General features: G+C 39.3%; 1 protein-coding gene across 3 annotated transcripts in view; it reads left to right on the plus strand.

Moving 5' to 3' along the window:
• The window catches only part of B3GALT1 (beta-1,3-galactosyltransferase 1), a 110,038-nt gene that overhangs the window by 48,530 nt on the left and 33,740 nt on the right, over positions 1-27,768 (plus strand). For 2 of the 3 annotated variants that reach the window (XM_054562305.1, XM_054562306.1), the window contains exon 2: positions 20,728-20,855. The gene's annotated coding sequence lies outside the window, so the exon portion shown is untranslated. Of the gene's footprint in view, positions 1-20,727; positions 20,856-24,527; positions 25,368-27,768 lie in introns of those variants that run through there. The other variant, XM_054562308.1, reaches the window with a different exon arrangement.

The raw sequence follows: 27,768 nt of genomic DNA on the forward strand, positions 1-27,768 counted from the left end.
ATCCTGGTCACCCAATTCCACAAAGTCAGAATGATCAAAGACTAAGCTATTTCTCACTTTTCTTTAATCTCACTGCTTCCATGGAAGATGGAAGTAAACAGTCACAGAGCTCCAATTACTAATATCAAGATAAAAAAGAAATGGCTTTCCTTTTCCACCTTTGAAATTATAAATGGATTGATGTAAAATAAATTTCAGAGCCTCCAGTACTCACTTGCTTTCTGATTGCAGAGTGGGTTCTGAATAGGAAAAAATAAATGGGTAGAGTAGGAGAGGGAATCGGGCTTCTAAGCGGTCTCAGGGAATACCATGGCGGCAGAGATGGGTCCACCGTCAAACTCAACTTGCCTTTGCTTTTTTGACAAACTATAACTTGCATTTTTCTAAACACCTGTGTAGCAGATATATGGTCAAGAGAATTAAACAACCATTTTAAAAGATACAAATTATAAAGAAAGGTAGAAACCATTTGATACTACATTGTCCCAGAACAGAAACCAAAGGGGATGAATATTGTTGGACTGTGACACCGTTGTTCCCTATTGAAAAATTTAATTAGGAAAAAAAAATTTCAAACAACTCTGTTTTGCATTTGCGTTGCTTTGTTTTTGTCCTGGGTAAAGCCATCAATGCTTCTTTGATGGAATTGTCCTTTTAATTGCATGATTTAATTAAAATAATTGGTTACGGTGTATCTGTCTTAAAAATAACTTGTCCATAAAATTATTTTTTTTTGGCTCTATGGCCCTCTTGGGGATATATATTCAAATCTTAGAGTCAGTCCAGTGCTGTCTGTGTCTGAGGAAAACCCTGCTTCCTTTAGAGCATATCTGTGTGAAGATGGACCATCCCCCACATCCTGTACAAGCAGAGAGCCACGCTGGCGTGGTTGTCTCATCTTTCATGGGAAACGCACAACCCTACCACGGGTTGATTTAAATTTCAAAGTTTATAGACCATCCATCCACCATCAATTAGCATTAAGAAAACTAGCTCTCCAAGGATTTTTCCAGAGACTTTATCTTGCATTGTCAGTGATACAGATATTTCTAATATAAGATGGAAGTGATATGAAGGAAAATAGAAGGCAATTCATCTGTCCATGTATTCATATCCTGGGCCATGTGTTCATGTCATAATGATCTGCCTCCTTCTGGAATTACCTACACTAAATTGTGCTTTAACATTTGCCTTTGGCTTTTATGGAACTTGATTTATATTTCTTTTATTTCCAAATGCGGTGGGTTTATTTTATGTTGCTCTGATGCAAAACCAGATACTCCATTGCATCATGGACTTGACTTAATAATTGGTTGTATGAATTATGCTTCAACATTTGGATGGTGGCCATTATATAATTTATTCTCCCCCCACCATGTAAAAGTTATTTTGTAGTTTAATGTAAAATGTAAATTGTTCTCCTCTGAGAAACTGGCATATTTATTCCTTTCATATTTAAAATGCAACTAACTTGTCATGTTTCTCATTCTTGCATTGGCTGCCAGGAAGCTCAAATGCAAATATAAATAAGGCCTCCAGCTACTAGTGAAAATAACTCTTGTAGTTTAACTTATCTGATTATTTATAACATGGGTCTCTTTTTCCATTTCTTTTGTCTTACAGTTATGTCTTCTTTATGCCTTGAATATTTTGTTGAAAAGAGATGGCATACAAGTAAATTCAACAATTAAAAAAATTCTTGTTTTAGTATAATAATTTTCAGATTTTAAAACATAGGAAGGGTTTTTATAAAGAAATGGTAATCAGATATTGTATCTTTCTGAGAACGAAGTTAAACATAAATGAACATAATGGATCACACAAGACACTAAGCAGCAATTAGTGAAAAGAAAGGTTTTTGCCTAGTGTGCTAGGTTGATAAGGGAGATTGCAGGAACACATTTGAGGGACCATGAAATGAAGGACATTTTGGGCAATTTTTTTACATCACATTAAAGATGCAATTACTATAACACTGAGTTATAGATTGTCTGTGCTACTGAGGCCTTATTAGCTGTTGGCTTCTAAAAACATGACTGATGATTTACTCATTCCAGGTACATAGCACAATATCTGACCCATAGTAGGGCTTCAATAAATATTTTCAATGCCAAGTGAGTTTTTATTTATTCAGAGGCATTCCTGTGTGAAGTTTCAAGGTGCTTTCCAACCTTATGATTTCAATGAAAGCAATTTGATTCATGTTGCCATAGATATCATTACATAATATGGTGCTTAACGCAGCCTCTTGTCTCTATAATGGTTTGTCTGTGAATGGAACATATATTATCAGATTAAAATAAGCCTATCATCAACCTTTTGTCCAGCTTTTCATAAAATGTATCAAAATCAACTGTCAAAAACAGATTATCTCTTTCAGAAGCCAAGAAAAATTAACAGAATATATTGGGAAGATTTTGTAATCGACTAACTTTTGAAAAAAATGATGGTTCAACAAATGTAAAGAGAAAGTTTGAACAATTTTTTCAAACCAAATCATTAAACCTGATTTTAAGTGTTTTTTAAAAGTGAGATATAATTGACATATAACATTTTATTAGTTTCAGATGTACACCGTAGTGATTCAATATTTGGGTGCACTGAAAAATGATCACCACAGTAATTCTAGTTATCATACATTACCATACAAAAGGATACAAACTTTTTCTCCTCATGATGAGAATTTTAAGATTTATTTTTTGATACTAGCAAATACACAATGTGATACTATCTATAGTCACATGATGTATATTACTTCCCATGATATTTATTTTATAACTGAAAGTTCGTGTGTCTTGGCCCCCTTCACCACTTATCCCATGCCCCAAACCACCTTCCATCAGGCAACCACCACTCTGTTCTCTGCATCTATGAGTTTCGTTTTGTTGTTTTGTTTTTTAGATTCCACTCGTAAGTCAAATCATATTGTGTTTGTCTTTCTCTGACTTATTCACTTAGCATAATACCCTCAAGGTTCATCCATGTTACCACAAAAAGCAAGATTTCATTCTTTACTATGGCTGTGTAGTATACACCGCATCTGCTTTATACATTCATTCACAGATGGAAACCTAGGTTGTTCCCACGCCTTGGCTATTGTTACTAATGACGCAGTCACCATTGGGGTGCATACAGGTTGGGGCAAAATTAGGTTTCTAATTGTGTGCATGCAAAACACAGTTTATACTTGTATTATTATTTATTAATTATTGTATTTTCCCTATGAGCAACTGTAAATCCACTTTTGCCCCACTCTGTTTATCTTTTACAATTAGTGCTTTTGTGTTCTTTGAATAAATCCCAGAAGTGGACTTGCTGGATTTTACGGTAGTTTATTTTAAATTAATTAAAAACTTCCATACTATTTTTCATAGTAGCTGCACCAATTTACATTCCCACCAACAGTGCACAAGGGTTCCCTTTTTCCACATCCTCACCAACATTTGTTATTTCTTGTCTTTTTGATAATAGTCAGTCTAACAGGTGTGAGGTGATATCTCCTTGGTTTTGATTTGCATTTCCCTGCTGATTAGTGATGTTGATCATCTTTTCATGTGCCTGTTCAAAAAAAGTCTATTCAGATCCTATATTCATTTTATTTGTCATATTGTTTGTATTTATGCTATTGATTTGTATGAGTTCTTCATGTATTTTGAATATTATCCCCCTATCGGGTATGTGATTTGCAAATATTTTCTCTCATTCAGTAGGTTGCCTTTTTATTTTGTTGATGGTTTTCTTTGCTGTGCAGAAGCTCTTTAGATTGATGTAGTCTCATTTTTTTATTTTTTGCTTTTGTTGCCTTTGCTTTTAGAGTCACAGCAAAAAAATTATCACCAAGATCAATGTCAAGGAGCTTTCTAACAATGTTATAGTAGTTTTATTGTTTTAGGTCTTCATTCAAGTCTTTAATCCATTTTGTGTCAATTTTTGTGTATGGTCTAAGATAGTAGTCTAGTATTATTCTTTTGCATGTGGCTGTCCAGTTTTCCCACCACCATTTATTGAAGAGATTGCCCTTTCCTGTTGTATATTTTTGCCTCCTTTGCCATAAATTAATCGACCATATATGCATGGGTTTACTTCTGACCATCTTTTCTGTTCCACTGATCTGCGTTCTGTTTTTTGTGCCAGCACCACAGTATTTTAATTACTATGACTTTGTCATATAATTTGAAATCAAGGAGCCCCCGACATTGCTTTGCCTATTCAGGGTCTTTTGTGGTTCCATATAAATTTTAAGATTGTTCCATTTCTGTAGAAATGACATGGGAATTTTGATCAAGATCACATTGAATCTGTAACCACTTCGGGTAATATGGACATTTTAACAGTATTCATTCTTCTAGCCCGTGAGCACAGAATGTCTTTCCATTTATTTGTATTTCCTTCGGTCTCTGTCATCAGTGCCCTGTCACTTTCAGAGTACAGGCTTTCACTTCCTTGGTGACATGTCTTACTAGGAATTTTATTCTTCTTGGTGCAATGTAAATAGATTGTTTTCTTAATTTCTGTTTCTGATACTTCATTGTTAGTATGTAGAAACACAATGGATTTTTGCATATTCATTTTGGATCCTACAAACTTACTGATTTGTTTATTATTTCTAGCACTTTTGTGGTGGAGTCTTCAGGATTTCTAGATATAAACTGATGTTGTTTGCAAAGAGTTACATTTTTACTTCCTCCTTTACAATTTGGATGCCTTTTTATTATTGCCTAATTGCTCTGGGTAGGACTTCCAATACTATGTTGAATTAAAGTGGCGAGAGTTGGCATACTTCTCCTGTTCCTGATCTTGCTTCTGTTCTTTTAGGGTGGGTTCCACTGCCCTGTCTTCCAAATTACTAATCCTTTCTTCTACTTCATCCAGTCTGATAGTGTATTTCTTTAGCTCAGTTACTGTACTGTCAGATCTGTACCTATTGTTTGGTTCTTTCTTATATTTTCCATCTCTCTGAAGTTCTCACTGCATTCATCCATTCTTCTCCAGTGTTTAGTAAGCATCTCTATGACCATTTCTTTAAATTGTTTATCAAGTATATTTCTTATTTTCGGTTCATTAACATTTTCTTCATGAGGTTTTTGTCTTGTTCTATTGTTTGAAGCATATGCATTTGTTTCTTCATTTTATTTTACTCTGTGTTTCTTTGTTTCTATGTATTAGGTAGAACAGCTACCTCTCTCAGTCTCGAATGAGTGACCTTGTCTATGTAACAAGCCTTATTGTTCAACATTGCCCTAGGTTTTAGTTACCTCTCCCGCCTTTATGATTGTTTAAGCCTCCATATTTATTCTTGACAGGTCCCAGTTGTTGAGGGTATGCCAAGACCTGTCGGTTTTCCAATGAGAGGTATTTCAGTCAGCATCCAGTTTCAGGCTGATTAGAAGCCAGACCTTCAGGCAGCAGCTTTCAAAGTATGCAAATGATACAGCTGTGTGGGTCTTCAATCATAAACCCCCGCTGGCCTCAGGACCAGGTGATCTGGAGATAGCCCCTGGGCAACAGTTGCAAATACTGGGGCTCCCCTGGGTTGTGCCTTCCAACGACATCAAAGCTGAGGGGAGTGCAAAGGTGACATCCCCTGGCCTACTTGACCTGAGGGCACCTCTGTCACCTCTGGATGTGTAGTGAACATAAAGCCCCTCCCTCAGGCTGAAGCTCCAGGACAAGAAAATAGGCCTTTTTCACAGAATGAGGAGGATGTGTTTCAGGTGGATGTCTGTGCCGTGCCCTGGGGCTGGTAGCCTCCTAAGAACTGTCTTTCTGATTGTTATACTTTTATGGCACTCAGAAGTCCAAGCCCCCCTTGCCACTAAAGCCAGGTGATCAAGAAGCATCCTGTGTGGACTGCATGGTCCCTCCAGCTTCAGTGAGGGACCAAGAGAGCTGAGCAAAGCAGTGGGAGTGGGCAGGGCCCGGGCACGCCCACGGGCGTCAGTCCGGCAGCAGGAGAGCACAGGGACTGCGTGCGCCCACCAACACCCATGCAGAGGAAGAGCACACAAATGGGGCCTAGCGATGCTTCCGCCCCTGGAGAGTCCCAACACGCCCCTGCCCCTCTGGCACAGGCTTCAAGATTAGCAAACGAATCTTCTTCATATATGGCCTAGGTGCCTTTCCAGCTGCTGCTTGCGCACTGGGCCCCAGGAAGAGTGAGTATGTTTGCAGGCTCTTTAAGAGCAGCCTCAGTGTTCGAGCCTTTTGGGTCTCCTAGATGTAAATCCTGGTGGTTTTCAAAGACAGATGCTTCGGGGGCTCACCTCTCCAGGGCAGGCGCCACGGAGCGCCTGATGTGCCACAAGCCCCTCGTTCCTCGGGGAGAAGCCCTGGAGTTGTGAGAGTTCTCCCAAATACGCGCTGCCACTGCAGGAGGCAGAGCAAGAATATGTTTCAGCCTCTCCTCTCCATCTCAATGTAGCCCTTTTATTCTTTGTTGTAAAGGAGCTGTTCAGCCATTCAGTCTACAAACTTGTTTCAGTGAAACAAACATTCAGAGGAATTTGTTTCAGTGAAACATATTTTCAGAGGAAATTGTTTCATGTGTAGCTGTGGATTCAGTGTGTCCATAGGAGGAGCTGAGTTCAGGATCTTTCTATGCCAACATTTTGAACCACCACCCCTTAAGTTTTGAGAAGTCATGCTTTCTAGAACATGCTCAACGGCTCTTTGTGGTTTTATTCCTTGTGGCTGGTGCCTGCTCTTGTCAAGCTGTGAAGAGATATTGTAATCTTATTAAAAAATGAGGGGGAAAGTTTAAAGCAAATGTTAAAGGGCAACCTAATTGCTTTATGAAATCTGGAGTGTGTATGAACCCCTCAGACAAAAGTTCTTAGTTTTAATAAAATTGCTGTCTGACTTAATAAAGGTTCTATTAATGAATTATGTACACACACTAGGTATGTATACGTACAGTTTCTCCCCCTGGAATATAACTTTTGCCAGAACAGGGAATTTTTTTTCTGTTTTGTGCTCTGATGTATTTCCAGGTGCCTAGAATAATGCCTGACACTGAGTATTCTCCTTAGACATTTGTTGAGTTGATATAAAAAGTTCATGCTCAGGGAATAATAGCATTTTATAATTAGCTCCATTTCCGTTCAGATCTTTTCCATTACTTTTTTCAGAGACATGAAATCATTGAGACAGGCGTCCCAGCAGGAAAAGCATGGGGCGTACAAGCAGCTCCCAGGACAGGCAGCACTGAACGTCCTTGTGTAATGCCTTCTACAATTTGGAGCCTCAAGATTATTTATTCCCATGATCGAACAACCTCTGCAGTCTTTTTTTTCCCCCCCATTAGATCAAATGTGTGTGGAGGGAAAACTGCCACCAAACCATTCTCCCCATAACCCATTATCACACCATCCAATTCACAGGACTCTCTCTAAACTCTCTTTCCCAAAAAAGCAAAATCAGAACAAAAATAAAGATACATAAATACAGGTCCAAACTAAAATGAAAGTAATAAATACACTAGAAGTATTATCTGTAACTCAGCCTCCCAACCTAACCAGTAGATCTTTGAGACTTTGGAATTATTATTTAGTATTGAAAAGCCCTCTGGAAACATGACCTCACACTATACTTAAACTTATCTTTCACTGTCACAAAAGAGAGGTTTGGTTGGGGAACCAAAAGAGTCCATTGATCCTCGTTTCTGTCTGTGCCTGGGGATGGAAAATTGCGTGATGTGACCTGTCCTGGGTGAGTCTGCATAGGCCTCGTGAAGCCTAGGCAGAGGGTGCAGACGCTGGCGGGGCGGGGAGGGGCGGGGGCCGGGGGGGTGGGGGGTGGGGGGTGGGGGGGCGGGGGGTGGGGGGGCGGGGGGGAGCGGCTCTCTCAGCCTCAGAGGGCGGGGTCAAGAGAAAGTGCGAGCAGGACAGAAACACTCTCTGGGCCTGAATTCAGAAACCATACGTGAAAAAGTCTTTCAAAAGTCACTTACTGATATTCGTTGAGGCTTGTTTTTTTGTGACAGAAATTCATCAGGGTGGAAGGTAAATAATGAGTTAATGCACTGGCTATTTCACAATGCATGCTCTGGCTAGATTATGTAATCAGACTCTGAATAAATTAAAAGTATATATATGGGGGAAGAGAGGGAATTGAAAGAGTATTTAAAACAATATATATATATAGGTTTCTATATATGGTTTTCATATATATATATACACATGATGGGGCAAAATTAGCTTTACAGTTTGCATGGAAAATAATACAATAATTAAGAATACAAAAATAAACTGTGTTTTCCTCACAACTGTAAACCTAGTTTTGCCCCCTCTATATATAGTTGTCATATGTATGTAATATATAGTACATATAAATATATAGTTTCTAACACTCTACTGCAAAAATTGAGGCCTGAGGCTATATTAGACCCTTAGGGATACTGGCAAAAGTAAAGCCAGTTGGTATATATTGGTCCTAAATCAAAATCACCCATCTTGTTTGTCCTTCATTTGAATAAGGGAAATCGTAAATATGGGCAACAGAAGAGAAATTGTGAAGCTTGATTTAAATAATTCTTTTTCCTCAGATTATATACTTAAATTTTAAAGGTCTAGTTTACACATAAAATAAAATCTGGAGTTTTATATTTGTGGTCTTTTATCCACTTCACATATGCATTACTAAAAGTGGACTAAATTTCTTAGGAAAAAATATAGCAGTGCATCTGCTTTCCATGAAATCTCCCCCAAGGGTATTGATGTTTTTATTGGCTACAATGAGCTACCTGAATGTCATGCCATAATACAACATGACAGTACTTAAGCTGGGGTAATTCAGCATGCCCGCATTTTGGGGGGACAGAATATAAAGAATTTTAGACTAAGTTAACACATTGGCGAGTGGTACACAGAATTTGCTACAGCTTTTTGAGTCTAAATACATTAAATATCACATGATCCCTGTGCATCCCTAACCCAAATACCAGCTATCATGGAGTTATTGTAGGGAGAAGGTGCCATCAATCAGCCAACTGTAATCATCTCCTGGTACAGGACAGAGTGGGACTTCATAAATGCTCCCCAGCATGTCCCAGCACATTTGATGGCAGAAGCCAAGAATCATTTTTTGCTCTGCACCCACAAGCAGTTGAACTGCAAGACATGGTTGAGTGGAAATTTACTACTGTCCTATAGCCACCAAACACACGGATGTGTGGATATGGCAGCTTGTGCTGTAGTCCTCCCTGGGAGCTCAGACTTCATGTGAAATGTGAAGCCGGGGCCACAGAGGGTTTGGCACATGGGGAACGTGATTGTCAGGTTGGCAGCACCCTTCAAAGTTGCAAGGGATGCGAAGTAATTCTCAGGCAGCTAACATAAGCCTAATGGAAGGGAGGGGAAGGGAGAGAGACACTCAGGAGCCAGCACCTCCGTGGGCTCGCTTTTATTGTAATCTTCTTAAATATAAAAGTAATACTTGAATTTATGTTTGTTGTAAACAATTCAAGCAAAATAGAGGTATACAGAATAGAAATAAGTGCCTTCTCACCGACTGCTCACACTATTCTACTCCTATCCTCAAAGGTAATGGATGGTAATGGTTTTCTGAGTGTTTTATTTTGGGGCTAGGACTGAACATTTAAAGTTAATATAACCAAATGGTTTAATGATTCTTATAATGGGATTCATTTATAATTGAAAATCCCATTATATCTATTATATCCCCCATTATATTGTATATCTCCAGTAAGTCCCTATTATAACTCTTTTATCAGTAACTCTTGAACTATATTACCACAATGCACTTGATTCAGGAAGGATAACTTCTTAACATTTAAAATGTTGTGGTTAGCTCTATAGATAATTGCTATGTTTTTATAATCCACATATTGAATAATAGTAATAACAAAAATCTACAATGAATTCTATAACACTTCAAAATAATTTCACATTTTTCTTATCACAAGAGCATATTTACATATTTGAAAAAAATAGTATATACATGTACAAGGCATTATTTATTTAGGTTGAAAATAATGATTGGTGTGCACGTGGATTTGTGGATCAGATCACCTGAGGAAATTAATTCATCACTGTTGGTTGTGTCTGCGCGCCCTCAACACAGACAAAGACATGCACACACACGCACGCGTGTGCACGCACACATGAGGTTCAGAAACATCAGTATTGGACTATGGAAACTGCACCAAGCAGGGAAATTCATCTAAATTAAACCCTTTAAAAATTACAGTTGAAGTAATACTGTTCTAAATGGGTCAGCATTTAATTTTTAGATATTTGTGTGTTTGAAGAGCAAGTAGGCCTTCTGTTCCAAAATAGCTCAATTATGTTTTGATTGCAACAGCAGATTTTCCAAGGATCTCAGATCTCAAATACTGTATTCATTTATACTTAAGTTGATAATTGCTTTACAAAAATAAAAACAGTTGCTGTGGTGGTGGTATAGTGTGGGTATATGTGGTGTTTTCTGTTATCCTAGAGACTTCACAATGCCATCCGCTTTGTGGGTTTAGGAAAATACGTGTTTGCTTCTGTCTGATTTTAGGTGCCTGCATCTTCCAGGTAAGGAAGCAGAGCAAACGGGCTGCTGCCTGTGCCTCTAGTGGAGCCTCACCCAGACACACGGGGCGGGGCGGGGAGGCCGGGGCGTAGCAGCCGCTCACCCAGCTCCATGATCTTTAGCAGATGGTTTTGCTCCGAATACCTGGCTTCATAGTTCTAGGCAAAGGCTTCAGAAATGAAAGAACATTCAGTCTATTTATCCAAAATTTTCCCAAAGGATACATTTCTTTTTAATGAAGAACACCCAGAGTGACCCATTTACACGCTGGTTCCATTGCGCGTATCACAGTCCCATGGAGCAGCGAGCGGGGCTGGGTATGCATTGAGTCCTATGAAAGAGTTGTGCTTTACTTTAATGGAAGCATATTTCACAAGTTCTTTGTATTTATTACCATTTTTCCCAGGGGAAATGTATTACAAGGAGATATATATATATATATATATTTGCCATGATTTGTAACTTTTCTCAAAATTTCTCTTATTTTTCACTGAAAGAAAAAAATGAACGGATTGGGTTTTAGGAGCCAGACCAAAAAGCTTTTAATAGAGGGAACAGATGGACTGCTTCAGATCCCAAATCTTTGGGGTTACTATTGCACTAAATTTAATGACTATAGACAGAACCAAGTAATTCTTACCGTAGTCTACAGTCGTCTTACCCTTATTCATTGTTTCGCTTCCCATGGTTTCAGTTACCCAAGGTCCACTGCAGTCCAAAAACATTACATGGAAATTTCCAGAAATAATTTATAAATTTTAAATTGAGCACTGTTCTGGGCAGCATGACAAAAACCTCATACCACCCAGCCCCGTCCCGCCTGGGACGTGAAGCATCTCTCTGCCGCACCTGCCCACGCTATGGAAGCCACCTGCCCATTTAGTCCCCCAGTAGTGGCCGCAGTTATCAGATGGCTGTTGTGGTACCCCAGTGCCTGTGCTCAAGTAACCATTCGCTTTCCTTAAAAATGGCTGGCCCCAAAGGCACCTACGTAACTTTTATTACAGTGTATTTTTATACTGGTTCTATTTTATTAGTAGTTATTGTTGTTAATCTCCCACTGTGCCTAGTTTATAAATTAAATTTGATCATAGGTATATACAAAGTTAAGCCAAGCTTTAAGCCAAAGGATGCATAGCAAAACCAGTTTTACCATAATCTAATTGATATAAACAAAAGTTTATATCACCACATCAACATGATAAGAAAACAACATTGAACAAATGATGTTATTTGAGGCATTGCCATCTACATAGGTTTCAGTACTATCCATAGTTTCAAGCATCCACCCAGGTTCTTGGAACATATCCCCCCGATAACAGGAGACTACCATAACTTTCACCTCTCCATTTGATCACTCTAACCGTCTGTGCGCTAGAAAGCATGTCTTTGTTTATTGCCTAAAGTTTAAGTAACAGCCGCTTCTTCCCTCACACAAAGAGAACAACACAGACCTAAAGGCAGCTTGTCAGATAATATTTTAATAAAATTCCAGAAAAGTCTGCATGTCACAGATTTTCTGTAATTTTGGGGGGAGGAAAATCACTTCTTTTTCTAATATCTGCCTGGTAAAAATGTACAATTTCCTCCTGGGAAGAAATCACACAAAAATAACAGGACAATAAAGCGTGAGGATGCAGCTCCCTCTCCCCGTTGTCAGTGCCCTGGTGGGCTGCCTAAACGTCAGAGAGAGTCAAGACAGCAAAGGATGATAACAGCTGATTTTGCTGTCAAGGGAGCGACATATAAGTGGATTCCAGGACCCTTAGTGAGTGAGTGAGTTTAAAAAAAATAGCATTAAGTAAAGTGCTAGAGTAACAGGTATAAAATGCATTCATGTAGCATAGCTGCAGTGAAAATTTTAAGCCTTCTGTTAGGACCTCTTTCCTGAGTGATGTTCAGATTCAGTTCTTCTCTAAGGTCATTAGTCTTACAGTCATGGTTCTTTGTTTTCCAAACAAAAGGACTTGTGTTTTTAACACAAGTTCTAGCCATCTCCCTCTTCACTCATGACATCTCCAAAGTGATTTCTCTCACACCTTAGCCAAGGCATGGAAAACACTTTCAAAGTGACAGGTTTAACTCCCCATTCCTTTGGAAGGTCTACTAAGGAAAATGTGCCCAATTTCAAAGTAACAGATGTGCATTTTCTTTTTACATCGGAGTGCCCATCAATAAAAAACAGGGTGAGAGAAGAGCTTTCTATTTCAGAGAAAAACGTGCACTCCTCCCACGCTGGGCCTTTTGCTTGCCATGTCACAACTTCAGCCAGTCTCATTGATCTCACAGGGCAGAAATCCCCATGCAGTGTGATCCATCAGGCGCAAAGGGGACTTCTCTGTAGTCTGACCTGAACCTCCCACCTTCTACAGGAGCTGCTGCAGGTGCTCTGTCAGTCCTCCCTCTAGTTAGTATGACTGCTGACACCTGCGCTCTGTGTGCCTGAGTACCTCTTAGGTCAGGAAGAAGATTGTTTTCCAGGTGTGTGTCCGGTCAAGATGCTACCCTTCAAACTAAGAGATGCTATTGCTGCTTAAGTCATCTGTAGGGCATGTACTTTAGGCTGTTGGTTTTGTTTTCCTGGTTTTCAACAGTGGTAAAATATTTGTACAGACATCGGCCTATTCTGTCACCCATTGTCTCTAGGGACAGATGCCATATTCATTGCTGAAGAGGCTGATCTAGGATAAAATGCCTATAGAAAAAGGGGGATAAAAGCAATGCAGTTGCCTACAAATGGGTCATACTCAATTTTCATGGTAGCTAACTGATTGGAGACAATGCATGTCAAAGTCAGAAGTCACATTCAAATTCCGTGAGCTTCCATGGCATGATTTACTATAACAACATTTGCAAGGTAAGGTGAGCATGACCTGAAAAATCCAGCAAAGCAGTAGTTGACTCAGTCAATATGTGAGCTTTGCAAAATTCCTTTATACACATGCTCAGGAATGGCCTTAACCTTCAGAACCACTTCTGTTATCTATAAAGACAGAGACCTAAAGTTGTAGGTAAAAAGTTTGACAGCCAAAGACAAACAAGAATCTATTTCATTCTTTCATGTGTGCTTGTTGTAAAGGTGAATTCATATTCTGCCAAAATCACTTGTGAAACAACTCATTTTCACAGGATAAAATTTTATTTAAAAAAATATGAGTTAGAATATGTTTTTCCTGAAAAATATCAAAGTTATCTCAAACTTTTAAAAAGCTCACGCATATCAGATATATGGAATTTCTTATTTAGTAAGACTTTGAAAGCAATTTGAATATCCGTCCTTCTTCTCAAAGCCCCCAGAACCTAACATATGAATTGTACCTAAAAGAGAAACAAAAATATTGTTGAATGGTTGAAAGACTGTCTCAGTGGTATTGCTTTTTTTTTTTCAGTGAACCTGGGATGGGGCCCAGGAATATGCATTTGTTTTCTTTTTTATTATATTTTTTCATTATTGTTTAGTCCCCTTGTACTCCCTCCCCCCATCGGTACACGGTTGTCCATGTCCACAAGTCCTTTCTCCTTTAGCTGAATCCTTCTACCCTGTACCCTCACCTCCTCTCTAGCTAGTAGCCTATCTTTAGTTTGCTTATTAGTTCAGTTTGTTCATTAGATTCCACATATGACTGAAATCATATGATATTTGTCTTTCTCTGACTGTCTGATTTCACTTAGCGTAATATTCTCCAGGTCCATCCATGCTGTCACAAAGGGTAAAATTTTCTTGTTTTTAACAGCTGAGTAGTACTCCATTGTGTAACTGTCCCATAGTTGTTTTATTCACTCATCTACCTATGGACACTTGGGCATTTCCATATCTTGGTGGTTGTAAGTAATGCACAGTGAACATAGGGGTGCTTATGTTCTTTCAAATTAGTGCTTTGGGTTCCTTCACATATATTCCCAAAAGTGGGATCGCTGGGTCAAAAGGCAGATCCATTTTTTAAACCAGGAAAAATAAGCAAGATTATTCTTAGGACTCCATGCTACATTTCTTTATCTTCACAATATCCCCTGCTTGATTAACAGAAACATTAGCTGCATTCATATTTTCAGTCAGTATAAGAGAAGCTACTGCCCTTATTTATCAATATTCCAAACACTTCATTCAAGAGAAAAATGCATTTGATTGCATACAAAAACACACACATATACACACAGCTCCAGGTCACTCCTCTGTGCTTCAGTATCTCCATTACTTTATTTAAATATCTTAATTATATGTCTCAAGTAGGATATAAGTTCCTCTGTATTTCCAGCTCCTAGTTAACATATCACACTATAGAAAATGCTCAACATAGTTTTGATGAATAAAACAATGGACATTATAGGAGAGGAATTAAGAAGTTGATTATAGAATCCAAATGGGGCCCTACCTATATTTCAGCAGTTTATCTAAGAACGAGATACTGAGAGAGACTGCATCCCTACCATGAGTGAGACTCTGTGCTGAGTTGCAATGCATAAAAGAGTTGGCACCAGATGATTTTTATGTTGTGAAAAAACATTTGTTGGACACCCCACTTCCAGTCTGCTTTGATGCCTGTTACTGAAATGTAATAGACGGTAGAATAGATGTAGTCAGTACTGAGTCACTTTTTAATCATTGAATTTTAGGAGCACCCACATTTTCTTACTGAGTTTCCTCAATCTAGCATAGTATACTAAAGTTATAAGTCCTCCTCCATTGGATGGCTATTGTGTTTTTTTCCTACATTGAATGTCTAAGTGGTGTTTTTACATTTGCCACACTGCCAGGATTTTGTGTGGGTTGAGTATGTAAGGGACAAAGCTGAGAAGAATTTCTGTATAATGTTTGTTTGTTAAAACTTGGGCACTCCCTTAGTTTCTTTTTTATGGAGCAAAGGACTCAGAAGAAGAAAGAACTATGAGAGATGTACAGCCTTTTTCAGAATGGCCCCCCTAAAATCTTCTGCCACCCCAGGCAGCAGTGAACCCCTGACAGCTCCTCTCTGAGTTTCCTAAAGAGACTGATGTTTGCAAATATAGAAATCGGCTTAGTTCCTCTTCTTGAGAATTAACTTTTTTAAAAGCTGGAATGATTTTAACCCAAATTCATTATGTGCCTTCACTAATATAGTTAAAACCATCTTCTCCCTATGGTATACATTCTAAAATGGCTTGAGAAGTATTTTATGAATTCATGAAACAAAGACAATCTGCAGTTTTTATCATTCTACTTTACTGGTATGAATGACCATGTTTACCAGTGAAGAAATGGCATTACTTTTTAAAATCATTTCAGTTAGCTTTTGCTAAGTATTTATCCAGGATGTTATTCAATCATTGTCAGTACTTACTCTTTTTATTACTCTGTCATTTAGGCTTTGGTGGTCATATCATCAAGCTGTATGATACAGCAGTGGTTTCATTTCCATTGGAGCTCAGTTGCTTCTTTCAGAAAGGCAACAGAAAAGCCCTGGCTGGTGTGGCTCAGTGGATTGAGTGTCAGTCTGCAAACCAAAGGGTCACTAGTTCCATTCCCAGTCAGGGCACATACCTGGGTTGCAGGCCAGGTGCCCAGTAGGGGGCGTGCGAGAGGCAACCACACACTGATGTTTCTCTCCCTCTCTTTCTCCCTTCCCCTGTCTAAAAATAAATAAATAAAATCTTTAAAGAAGAAAAATGAAAGGCAACAATAAAGATCACTCACAACACAGCAGGTCTAGAAATCCTGGGATCAGAGTAATTCTCTGTGTAGAATAGAGGACACCTTGCCTGGAGAAATTACAGTAGTACAAGACCTAGGAGTGTCGTATTGGGCTGTCCAAAAAATGTGTTTGTTTTTTTCTGTACGATGGCTCTAGTAACGTTTAGTTGTCTTTAACTTCATTCAAAACAATTATGTTAGATTGTTAGACAGCTGTCACGTCAACGTGCATTTTTAAAAAATCAGAATTGGCGAATACTTGTGATGCCATTTTAATATTGAAGATGGAAGAAAATAAGTGGCATTTTTGGCGTATCATGCTTTATTATTATAAGAAAGATAAAAAGGCAACTGAAACGCAAAAGATTTGTGCAGCATATGGAGAAGGTGCTGTGACTGATCAAACATATCAAAAGTGGTTTGTGAAGTTTTGTGCTGGAGATCTCTCTCACTGGACGATGGATGCTCCCTGGTCGGAGAGGCTAGATGAAGTTAATAGTAATCAAATCAAGACATTAATTGAGAACAATCAATATTATACTATGTGGGAAATAGCTGACATATTCAAAATATCCAGATCAATAAAGTTAGTGGAGAAAATAAAAAATGTGTCTTTTACAGAAAAAACTAGAAGGACAATTGACCAACCCACTATGTCATTCTCTCCCTGTGTAGCACTTTGTGCAATTAAGTGCTTACACAGAATTCACTGAATTTGGGCAGGGAGATGGGCACATCAATCTTTCTTACCTGGGGGTTTGCTGGTAAATCCGCTCTCCAGATGTAGAGGACTTGAGAGGGGAGTGACAGAAGCTCTGGTTTCTAGAATCTGCCAGTCACCCTGTTGTAAATATCCAACACACATGCCTCCAAATTTAAGGTATCAACATGATGTTACTGTGAAGTCGGGAAGAGCTCTGCCCCAGCCCCTTTGCGCCAGCTCTAGCCAGCCCTGGACCTCTGCAGGCCCCACCCTGCTTCGGAGCTTCCTGGGGGGGTCTCGGGCCTCTGCTGCGACCCTGTCACATTTTAGTCTCTCCCTCCCATCCCTCCTTCGCCTCTCAGCACAGGTGTTGCTCCGGCAACATGTTCCCAGAAGCTTCCTGCATTTACATCTCATTCTCCAAGTCAGTGTCCCAGGGACCTGACCTATGACAAGGAGAACTTGAAAGTTAAGTTTCTTATTATTGACTCTTAAGAGAGTGAAAACCTTCAGTTCCCTCTACTAAATCCATTAACTAATTAGATCAACTATTACTTCAACCCAGTTTCCTGATGAGTCACAGAACTCATCTTGATAAATTAATAAATAGACAAGTTAGTGCTGCTTTCCATTTTGTTCTGTGGGTCTTTATTCAAGTCTTTGGTTGCACACAGACCATGCACAAATTGGGTCAAACGTGGCCAGGTGCTGGTATTTGAGATTCACAGTGCAAATTTCTCTGTTGTCATAAAGAGGGTTATTGCAAAACTAGGAAGACTAAATCACATGTTCAAATATTGCTGTGATCTTATTCGTCCTATTCTGTCACTAAAATACTTCATAGCTAACTCTGATATAGATGAACACAAAATGAATGAATTTCTTAGACATAAATGACACTGGCAAAATTCCTTTATACCACATGAAGCTAAAAAGAAGAGAATATATTAATGAGATGTAATAGGATAATATACTAGAATAGCTATAATTTTTAGGCCTGGTAAAATTGTAACTTAGATAAAAATGTGGGTGACAAAGTTTGAGTCTAGGCTATTTCCCCAGAAAAGCATGACAATTTATATATAGTCAATTTTCAATTACCTGCCCAGGGAAAAAAATAGCAATATATGGCAATTATCCAAAAGAGAGGCTAGTGAACAAATTCATTCCTATTTGGTTTTAAAATATTGTTTTGTATTCTAAAACCAACACTCAAATGTGGATGCATTTTATATTCTTGGAAGTTGCAATGCCTGTAACTCAAATAATGAAATTACACTTTAGAATCAGACTGAAGAAAGTGGGGTTTTTTTTTAATCTTTTCTTGTATAATACATTCCTGCTGTCTATATTATTGCTGAGACTAGGTATCATTATCTAATATTAAGTTCATCCTAAAGCAGGGAAAATTTGTATTTATATGGTTTCTAGTTTATATTTTCTCAGCACGTATGATAATTAAATATTTCAGTTGAAAGGACACTCTCCTTCCCTTCTCTTGCTTGGTTAAAGTCAATTAAAAATTATTCTGTCAAAAAAAATTAAATAAAATGAATGGTCAAGGTAAGGAGTTATGTCTAAGTAAGATTTGAGATGTTTAAATTGAAATATCTGCCCATGAAAAATTGAGTTGGCTATATATATACATTTCTACATGTATTTTGTCCCTGGTTTGGCTGTTTTTCCTTCAGTAAATGCTAATATGCATAATATGTAGATAAAAGCACCTGGCATAGGACCTGGTTCATGTTAGTATGTTAGAAGTCAGTAACTGCTTATTTCCTTCATTTTTTCCTTTCTTTTCTTCATTCAATAGTTTTATGTAAGTTGCTTCCTATACTTTATAAGTGTTTATCTTTTATTCCACTCTTTCTTGGCATAGAAAATTATATAAAAGCAAGAACTTTTTTAAGAAAAAATATGTGAGAGTAAAATATTCCCGGTGTTATTTTCCCAATATCAGCATTCAATACATGTTTTAATTCTAAAAGCTACCACCATGGAAATTGATCAATATTAAACAAATAATTTATTAAGTGCCATAGCATTTCAGAGGGTGAGAATGGGGGCTTATGCAGACTGAAAATTGACCACATGCTCTCCTGTCTCATTCTTAGCCATGCGGCACACTTCCATTCCGGATACATTTTTACACGAAACAAAAGATTATCAAGCATGCAGTGTTTTTAATTGTTTGCTTTGGGACTCCTTTGCTTTGGTGTTTGATGTGACAAGTATTTGTTGTTTGACCAAAGTTGATTTTTATCTCCATTTAAAGATCTGAATAGTATCTTCAGTTGAACACTTACAAGATGCTGGAGAGAGGGGTTAAACAAATGGCTAGGTTTCAAACACTCGGTTCACTACCTGCCAGGGTGACATTAGACAAAAGACTTGATGTCCCAAGGTCATGATTTTCTCATTATTAAAGATAATATATAAAATGAAGAGGATTGTAGAGATAATTACAGATAGTAACTATCAGTAAATTAGTGGATAGTAGGCATTCAACAAGTTTTGGCATTTGTTACAAATGGTAGCAAATATGTACCAAGTGCCTATCTTGTACAAATACCATTCTAAGCACTTTCTATGCAGTACAGCTCTATGATTCAGGTACTGTTGCTATCACTATTTTACACATGGGATCTAAAGAGCTTAAGTCACAGTAAGCAGCTGAGTCAATGTTTAAAGCTATTTCATATACTTAACCATCACACAACACCACCTTCATATAAACAGAGAAGCATTTTGATAGGAACCAGAACCAGCAATTGGATCCAGTGGGCCCTGCTCATGCCTCCTCCCATACCCCTCGCCGCTACTCTTCGCATCTGGCCACACTGCTCAAAGACCATTCCAAACAAATGCCTGTAATCAGAGTATTATTTCCTATGAGGAACCATCTCATCTCTCAGTCACTCAGCTTCCCATGATACAAATGGTGAGAACAGAAAATTACACCTTCTATTATGAAAATCTATATAAATACAGCTTGAGACCCAAGGATCAGATCAACTGAAGGCAGCTGCTGGTTGGCTTCTGATCTGCTATTTCAACAGGTCTGATCAGATTCAGCCAGTCTAAGAGTGGTCATAAGTGACAGTGACGGTCCTAAGTTAAAGGGAAGATACTCGTGCCTGAAAACCCCAGCTCTGCCACAAGTTACAGAGTGTGGTTGCCCAACTGGCTTCAGCCCGTTTCATCATTTGGGAATTAAAGATATTGCCCTAGATCTTAGGTAGAAGCTGGCTACCCATGAGTTCATCTTGACCCTCAGGAGGCTTTCACTTTAGCCTTGTTTGACCTACACAATGTTTTGTTTTGATTAATTGAATTCTAAATATGAATTCAAGAGATTTCGCATAGAAATCTGTATTTCTGTCTTCCCTTGAAAATCTGCAGTAGCGGCATGATTGAGCTTGTTTTTCCTTATGGCATCAATGAAAACTATCAGCTAGACATGAGCAGGCTGCCCCCTTCAGGTGAGATATGAGCGCACTAGCCCACGACAGCCCCACCTTTCCCTGCTGTCTCACACACGGTCTGCTCCCTCATTCACCCTGCTTGCCTGGTCTTGTGGGTGTATGGTTTGCAATTCTAGGACCAGCTCTGACCTTCATTTGTTCATTTATTCATTCTCTTTTTCATTTGATCAACCTCTATTTAGTGCTTACCCACATGCCATGCATTTTGTGTACTGTGCTTATAAACTAAATACGTCTATTTTTTTTTAAATGACAGAATTCTGCCTTGATTTCTCAGAGCCTGATTAATTTTCATTTTTTCTAATGTCTTCTTTTTCTTGTTACCCCCACAGGATTCTGCAGTTTTTAAGCAGCAGCCTCCCCGGGCACGAGCCGTTACAGTCCTCCTCATCACACGCTGAGACCATGCTTTGTGCCCAGCCCCTGGGGTAAGAAGAACCCAGCAAGCCCCGCCCAACAGGTAGGAGGAGAACACACTGTTCTGTTGTGGAGGCCGTCGCTGTGGGAAAATAACAGCAATTCTATAAAATCAGAAATCAACATCTAAGGACTAATAGAAAGAAAAGTTTAATTTTTTCTTTTATTAATGTTTACCAGTTATAATATGTAAAAACCCCCTTGACATAAAAGCTGTGTTCCTGAATGAGTAGAAGAAAGAACATGATAGCTTTAAAAAAAAAAAAGTCCTTTTCTAAAATTCATGTTTACTACCTAAGAAACCTTTGGCTGATTTTAGTGGTGGCCACTTTTAAGATGAAATATTAGGGAACTAAAGACATGCCTTAGGTCACCTGAGAGAACACCTACTTAAATATCCATTTCTCCAAGGCCATAGCTAATTGATTTTTGAAACTTCTTTGCTGAAATAACCTTGTCTCATGGGCAATTGTACTTCAACTATTTCTTATTTTGCTTGAAAAGTATAGTATAAAAATGATGGTATAGTTATAAAGAAGAATCTAAAATAACAGGTAATCATGAAAACGTTTTTATTGGCAGTGACTTTCAAAAGCAAGAGAAATACTCAAAATTTCCTGTATACACTTACTATTTGCCCTAAACAGCATGATAAGTTTGTGAAAATGATCTCCGTCGGCCTGTGGGTGACTCAGGGAGAGGATCCCTGCACTGGCAGGAAGGACTGAATCCCACTTTTGTCTTTCCCACTGTCACCTCTGTGATTTGGGCCAGTAACTTAATCTCTTTGAACTATGTTATTTTGCCCATAAAAGGACAGCTATTTCAGAGTGACTTCCAAATTCCGGGCTCAGTTGGTCAATAAAGTACATCTGTTGGTGGAGGGTGAGAGGGTAGCTCTGAGCAAATTCCCTGCAAGCTGATTTGCCAAAAGTAAATTCAAGGAAATGCCAATTCACCAAATTTCTTTATTCTGTTCATTATTTACAAAGTGCACAACAATTTACATTGGATATGTTGGTTTTCTGGGGCCTATGGAGATTTCTGTGAGATTTTAGTTGATAGTTTCCCAATTCGTTTCAAAACGGCGTTTGAAGGGATGCCCAGTTTGTCTTTGCTTTAGCCCCTGCCACTTTGTAGAGAGAGGATCTTCAGCTAGGAAGCCATGGAGAGGCGTCAGCACACAGCCTGAAAGGACTTGGGCTGAAAGACATGAAATTATCGCTGTAAGGATTCTCCAAATTCAAGACAAATACATTAGGCAGATTGACCAGTTTTGATACCTGTGCAATATAGTATTAGTGTGCTGACATGGGCCTTCCTCTTACAGACCTATCAGTTCAATAGTGGAAAAAGACTGAAAATAAAAGATTATTTATTAAGTAAATAATGCAATTACGAATTGTGATAAGCACTACGAAAAATACAAAAGGGGCGCTAAGGCAGTGAGGAGCTAGAACCTGCTTCAAAAAGGTTGGTCCGGGGAGGGGTGAGAGTCAAGAGAGCTGTTTCTATTCCCTTCCCTTTCCAGGCACAGAACAGAATTGCACTGCCCTGCTCTCCCTGAGGTTTCAGAGGACCATGGGATTTGGTCTGGCCACTGTGTTGTGCTTAGAAATGACTTGTGTCATTTCTGGAGCACTTAATTGTTGCTCTAGCGCCTTGTGGCATTCTGACTGGTGGTGTGGTCCAAGATGTGGTTACTCGATTAGCCTGGAACTTATGTGACTTCAAAGAACAGAGACCCCCTCAGCCAACCCACTCTGACCAAGTAGCATGAGAAAACAACAACAGACTTTAACTGCCTTAAGGCACTGAGATAGGGAAGCTATTTGTTAATGCAGCTTAATGGAGACAATCCTGACTGTTACAAGAGGCATCTGTGAAGAGGTAGAATGATGATTTATAGAGGCTTTAAGATGAGAGGCCTAGAGCTTGGCTGGTTCACAGACGTGAAAGAAGGCCAAAACGGCTGGATTATAGTAAATCAGGGAAAAGTAGCAAATAATCTTTAAAATTCTTTCTATCCTCTTAATTCCTTCCTGTTCTGGCTCTGAGGCTGTTCTCATGTTTATATTCCTGGCAGTGCTATAACGTAGATTAAGTAGCTTGACTTTAAATACCTTTGATTTGTTTACAGAAATCAAACTCTCATATTTTATCTCTTGCCTCTGGATTATGATCATTTATCAGGAACTTTGCATGTGGGCCATTGATATGATAATGTAATCCCAGCGCCTTCTCAGGAGCTGAGGGCCTCTCTCCTTTCAGTCAACACTGAGATGCACTTGGCTGTATAGACTATTCATAGCTGAGCTGAGGCTTGGGATGGGCAGCAATTTTGCATTTTGCAATTGAATAATATGTAGTATTGTGCAATTTTTAAGCTCTCTGCTTTTCATGTCAATTTCTAATATTCTGCCAACAGAATCTAGGGAAAAGCCCAAACCTTTATGGGACTCCTCATAGCCCTTTCTAATGAATACATAGGAGAGTTTGTCTTTTGCACTAGAGATCCTGTTTGAAAACAAAACAAAAACCCCCTAGCCAAAAGCAAATTATATGAGATGCAATTTATCTTCTTTGGAAGAAAAGAAGGGCTGAGTCAGCCCTCCTTGGATTTGACAACTAAGGTATTTCTTTATCCTTCACATGGCTCAGAGAGAGCCACTGATATAACTGCCTTTATTAAAGTTTGGTAGACTTAAAGGAAATACATCCATCTGACATTACAGTCATTCTTACAAAGTTCTTAAAGTCTTAAGGGCTTTTATTGAGGGGAATGAAATTTTTCTTAAGAAAACTAAGGTAGGAAAAGAAAAGGGAAATGGATCTAAATTTGTAAAATGGGTCTTTAATATACTTCCGGCTCAGTTCTAAGTGGTTTTGTCACTGGAAAGGGACTGAGCTAAGGCGGGTCTGTCCCAGTGCAGTTTGGAGTGTGTAGATTCTTGACTTTGTGCAAGAAGAATTCAAGACATGAGTCCAGGTGATTTTGAGAGTGCATTTATTAAAGCTAGAGACAGTGAAACAAAGGAAAGGCTCAGGATAGATGAAGCAAGATAACAGGAACCGAAGTGAACGCAGGTGGGGCTCCTTTAAGCTTACTGCAAAGTCAGGCAAAAGAAGGGCCCTTGGAGCTGAAGAAAAGGAACATATAAGTTCCTGCCTGAGGAAAGGGAGGCGTGGACATGCTCAAGGGAGTGGGCACTGGGGCCTTTGCCTTTAGGGTTTTTATCTGTTTTCTAAAGGTGGGGATTTTAGAAGAAGTCTCAGGGGAGGATCGCAACAGAATATTCATGAGCCTCCAGGTGTGTCCTTCAATATGCTGATGCATCAACACGAGCATCAGTGTCTGGTCAGTCTCAACTCTGTCTTTGACTTGTCTGGCTCTAGTTATGTTTTTTGTTATTGGGTCTGGCTGGCACTAATGGCACTTTCATAAATATCAGCATCACCATACAGTGGAGAAAGCAGCCCATAGGCATTATGATCAACCAGTCAATGAGGAGCAGACCGAGGAAGGGGGCAGAGATCTCCCTCCAGAGACCCTGCTCTTTCCTCTATGCCACTTAGACTAGAGTGGTAGCCTGCATCATCACCACAGTCAAACCCAAAATGGCCAGGCCCTATATTTCTAAAATCTCCAGAGTTGTCCACTAAAAGGCAAATACTAGATCGTTCTTGATTTATTACATATCTAGAGTCAAAAGAGCCTCTAAACAGATCTGGTTGTACATAATAAGCTGTGCTTTGCTAATTATACATCTTCCCTTTGTTCAGCCTTCCCTTTGTGTATGATTAGCACAGTCTTGAGAATATACTGTACTATTTTCCATGACATTAAAATTCATACACAGCATACTCTCTAATTATTTCATACCTTTACATTAGGGACTAAGATATTTATGGTGGAGGGGATAATTCTGTTTATTTAATTACTTATAGAAGGAATTCAGGAAAAGAGATTATTAAAATAATTTCAACTTGATACTGAGATATACACACACAGACCAAGGCACAGCATATATTCTTGCTCACATCCTCACTCCCTCCTGACTTCGGACCTCACCATTTTGGACACTGCTCCATCGCAGAGATGTCTGCTAGGATCTGTTTCTATCGAGGACTCACCTGTTCTTCAAGACTCACTGAAAACCCTCTCCTCTGCCAGCCTTCCCAGTGCCCACCATTAAACTTTAGCTCCATCTTCCCATACTCCAGGGCACTTTGTGCTACTCTTAAAGCATCTGTCAGTTTTGTATTATAGGGTGGGAGGTAGGCAGAGATGGCAGGTGACTCACTCAAATATATTTTTCCTCTTTTCTTCCTGGGCATATAAATGGACACCATTTACTTGCCTTCCCTAGAGTCAGGTGTGACCACATGATGAATTTCTAGTGATGGAATAGAAGTGGATGTGACATGCCTTATTTTGGACCAAGATTTTTAGGAAGCAGGCATGCCTTCTTCATGCTGGCTCTCCTCACTGCCACCTGGGCTAGAGAACTCAGGCTCTCAGGGACGGAGGGAGCCTGGAGTCCTGGCTCACCAGGTGAGAAGCTGTCTGGCTGAGCAAGAACGCTCTCAGCGGGTTGTTACACAAATAAGAAATAACTTTTTTGTTAAATTTGGAAATTTAGGGTTTGTTTCTTACAGCTGCCAGTGCAGACTTACCTAACACAGCATGTCCATGTTTGTAAGTGTGTGTCTGTGTGAGTGTGACTCCTATTTTAGAAGCCTCAGAATAACTGGTACAAAAAAAATATTATCCTTCACTGTGAGCAAAATTAAACTAAATTGCTGCCTCATTCAGAAATGGAGCAGATGGACATCAAAACATAGAGTAGAGGGTATTCTAAACATCTCTAGTATTGGGAATGCCATTTTCTCATGTGCAAGTAACGTCTAGAATTTGTAAATAATCTCATGGATGACTAACTTAGAGAGTGAAAGGGTTACCCAGTTAGTCTCAATATTAAAATGTGTTCTAGTTCATTAATCATTCAAATTTTCGTCATTATTTCAATCACCAGCTAGGTCCTGAACACATTCTACATGCCTGGCAGTCCTCTTAACAGTGCCCATTGGTTACTTACCTGGCCCCAACTCACTCCAAACACGCAACCTAATGGGAGAGCCAAATGCCTGCCCAGTCATTGGCGAATGCACTCAGATTCCCATCTGGGTTCTCAGGTTTCTAGTCTCTAACAGGGAATAATAACATCACCTACTTCTCAGGTTTTGTTGTAATTTTAGTTAGATAATATTTACATAATAATTGTAAAATATTCAGCACTGTGTTTACACTTGAACTTGGCAAGCACTCTAAATCTTAGCTCTGATTCCTGTTAATTTAGATAAGTACTATGAGATGGTGTAACAAAGGAATCTGACTGGAGTGAGGGAGGGGTGTGTGGAACACAACAGTTTCCCCTTGAAGTGACTCATGATATGAGAGTTGAGAGGCTGCGAATAAGTCTCTACATTTTCAAAAAGAAAAAAGGTATTTGCAAAGGACCAGTGATATGAGGAAGCACTTTCAAGGGACAAAGAAAAAAAAAAAAGGTCGGGTGGGCTATAGAGAGCAAAAAGAAAATTACTGCAGGACAAGACCATGCAGGGCTCCACCACATAGTCAGGCTAAGAATTTAGCCTTCTCCCTGAGCAGAATGAAAAGTCACTGAATGGTTCCAAACAGGTATGATACCGAATGGGATGGTCAGCTTTATATTTTTAAAAGATTACTGTGGCTGGCATGTGAAGAAAAAAGATTAAAGGGGAAACAGAATGGGCAACTAGACCACTTAAAAAGTTAACCATTGGAGTAACATAAGAAATGCCCGTAGGTTATGTAAGGTGGGGGCAGTGGAGATGGAGAGAAGTAAAAAGATCTGGGAAATTTCTGCAGCGACCTTGGCAGGAGATGGTGATGGATTAAGTGGGGAGATAAGGTAGAGAGAGTTGTTAAGAATGGTTGCTGGTCTTTCAGATAAATACAGGTACATTTTGCAGAGATAGAGAACCTTGAAAAAGAGTCAGTGTTTCGGGATCATAGGTTTACATTTGTACATGCTTCATTCAGGTGCCTGTCAGATATGGAAGAACACAGGCCAAGTAGACAGATACGTACATCTGGAGCGTCATAGACATCTGACAAGAGGGGATAAATCTGAGAATTATTGGCATATAGATAGTCACTGAGATGATAGGCAGGAAAAAATTTGCATAGAAAATAAGCAAAATTTAGACTGAGAAGGAAAAAAAGGCCCTGGGATCTAACTTGGAGGAACTTCTTGGCAAAGGAGACTCTATTTGTAAGGGTTCTCAAGACAAACAGAACCAATAGGATGTGTATATATAAGAAGAGTGTATTTTAAGAAATGGCTGACATGCTTGTGGAAGCCTGACAAGTCCAGCCAGCAGGCTAGAGACAGGAAAGAGGCGCCCGTAGGGTCCCAAGGCAGCCCGCTGGAGGACGCCCTCATGCCCAAGCAAGATCCGCCTGTCCTGCTACTCAGTTTCTCTACCTGGCTGAGGCCCGCCCACAATATGGACAGCAAACTGCTTTACTCAAAGTCTACTGATTTAAATGTGAAACTCATCTAAAGGCTCCCTCTCACAGGAACCTCCAGAACGTTTGACCAAGTATCTGAGCATTGTGTCCCACTCATGTTGACCCATGAAACTAACCGTCACACAGACGTAAAAGGAAAATCAGAAGTAGCGACTGTTACCCCGGCACTGCATTAGTTGCTAGGGTTACATTCCAGATCTCAGTTTCCAGCGGGAGCCTGGGAGTCAGACAGCTTGTGTGTGAAGCCTGATTTTGCCATTTACTTGTCCTGTGACCTTAGGCAGATGGTTCAATGAGTCCATGCCTCATCTCTGATGGTTGTGAGAACTAAATTAGTTAATGAACATAAAGGGCCTGGAGAACTGACTGAACATAATAA

Source organism: Pteronotus mesoamericanus, unplaced genomic scaffold (assembly GCF_021234165.1).
Source record: "Pteronotus mesoamericanus isolate MK-2021 breed Mesoamerican mustached bat unplaced genomic scaffold, CSHL_Meso_final scaffold_651, whole genome shotgun sequence".
Classification (NCBI taxonomy): Eukaryota; Metazoa; Chordata; class Mammalia; order Chiroptera; family Mormoopidae; genus Pteronotus; species Pteronotus mesoamericanus.